The sequence below is a fragment of the Anopheles maculipalpis genome (genome assembly GCF_943734695.1).
Source record: "Anopheles maculipalpis chromosome X unlocalized genomic scaffold, idAnoMacuDA_375_x X_unloc_6, whole genome shotgun sequence".
In the NCBI taxonomy this organism is placed as follows: domain Eukaryota; kingdom Metazoa; phylum Arthropoda; class Insecta; order Diptera; family Culicidae; genus Anopheles; species Anopheles maculipalpis.
Genome location: NW_026060524.1, coordinates 35,001 through 37,500, shown reverse-complemented (window position 1 = coordinate 37,500; position 2,500 = coordinate 35,001).

Sequence of the window (2,500 nt, the reverse complement as noted above, 5' to 3'; positions counted from 1 at the left end):
TACTTTTCCCCATACATATGAGCCAAGCAGAGGCTCATTTACCCGTACTGGTGTCTAAGGTACGACTAGATACTCGATTTGCACCTTGTGACAGTGTTTAGAACACGTTCCCATACATTTTTCATTTTTGTGTCACGACACCATACCCTCTTACTATAGCCAATGAACAACATCACTTTACCACAAGTGACCATTTTTATCCATCCCAAAATTAAACGACCTCGGAATTTTTTTCTCCTACATCGCCATACAACTTTGAGGGTCGGGTGACTTTTGCTATTTACCGTCGGAGTTCACTTTTCATGCTTAAAAATGCATCCTGACACAGTTTTACTCAAAGTTAGAGTCAAAAAAATTTTTGTCAAAAAATCTTCCGTCGGTCATACCGGTACCCATGTCTCATAACTTGTACCAAGTTGTGAAGGGTAAATTTTGACAAAAATCCAAAAAAATCATTAAAAAGTCGCTATTGCTTATTGCATTCAGCATCGTTAGACGACTCTAATATGCCTTGGATGACCACTGTCTGATGATTATTTTAGATTTTATGCCAAAATTTTGATTTCGTGTCTTACGTCCCTACATTAGACGACCTTGGATTTTCGTCTCCTGCACCGCCATGCAACTTTGATGGTCGGGTAACTTTCGCTATTTACTGTCGGAGATCACTTTTCATGCTTAAAAATGCATCCTGACACCGTTTTACTCAAAGTTAGAGCAAAAAAATTTTTTGTCCAAAAATCTTCCGTCGGTCATACCGGTACCCATGTCCTATAGTTGTACCAAGTTGTGAAGGGTACATTTTGACAAAAATCCAAAAAAAATCATTAAAAAGTCGCTATTGCTTATTGCATTCAGCATCGTTAGACGACTCTAATATGCCTTGGATGACCACTGTCTGATGATTATTTTAGATTTTATGCCAAAATTTTGATTTCGTGTCTTACGTCCCTACATTAGACGACCTTGGATTTTCGTCGCCTGCACCGCCATGCAACTTTGATGGTCGGGTGACTTTTGCTATTTACCGTCGGAGATCACTTTTCATGATTAAGAATGCATCCTGAGACCGTTTTACTCAAAGTTAGAGCAAAAAAATTTTTGTCAAAAAATCTTCCGTCGGTCATACCGGTACCCATGTCTCATAACTTGTACCAAGTTGTGAAGGGTAAATTTTGACAAAAATCCAAAAAAATCATTAAAAAGTCGCTATTGCTTATTGCATTTCGCATCGTTAGACGACTCTAATATGCCTTGGATGACCACTGTCTGATGATTATTTTAGATTTTATGCCAAAATTTTGATTTCGTGTCTTACGTCCCTACATTAGACGACCTTGGATTTTCGTCGCCTGCACCGCCATGCAACTTTGATGGTCGGGTGACTTTTGCTATTTACCGTCGGAGATCACTTTTCATGATTAAGAATGCATCCTGACACCGTTTTACTCAAAGTTAGAGCAAAAAAATTTTTTGTCCAAAAATCTTCCGTCGGTCATACCGGTACCCATGTCCTATGACTTGTACCAAGTTGTGAAGGGTACATTTTGACAAAAATCCAAAAAAATCATTAAAAAGTCGCTATTGCTTATTGCATTCAGCATCGTTAGACGACTCTTATATGCCTTGGATGACCACTGTCTGATGATTATTTTAGCTTTTATGCCAAAATTTTGATTTCGTGTCTTACGTCCCTACATTAGACGACCTTGGATTTTCGTCTCCTGCACCGCCATGCAACTTTGATGGTCGGGTAACTTTCGCTATTTACTGTCGGAGATCACTTTTCATGATTAATAATGCATCCTGAGACCGTTTTACTCAAAGTTAGAGCAAAAAAATTTTTTGTCCAAAAATCTTCCGTCGGTCATACCGGTACCCATGTCCTATGACTTGTACCAAGTTGTGAAGGGTACATTTTGACAAAAATCCAAAAAAATCTTTAAAAAGTCGCTATTGCTTATTGCATTCAGCATCGTTAGACGACTCTTATATGCCTTGGATGACCACTGTCTGATGATTATTTTAGCTTTTATGCCAAAATTTTGATTTCGTGTCTTACGTCCCTACATTAGACGACCTTGGATTTTCGTCTCCTGCACCGCCATGCAACTTTGATGGTCGGGTAACTTTCGCTATTTACTGTCGGAGATCACTTTTCGTGGTTAGCTATGTATTCTGAGACAGTTTTACTCAAAGTTAGAGAAAAAAAATTTCTTCTCAATAAATCCCCCGAAACCAATGTCTTATACATTGAACCAGGTTATGAGGCGCACCTGTGTGTGAAGAGTTCTTCGTGTAGTTTATAGACATTTCAGGCACTTGGTATATATTTTTGGTTTCTTACCAACCAATTCGACTTGCCTTCATCTCTTGTTAGGTTTATAATATCAATACTCGAACTTATATGCATGTTCAGGGACATCATTTTAACTTTCGGTTTGTACCCAAGTCCCGAACTTAGAGATATTTTTGGTTTCTCAACAACCAATTCGACTTG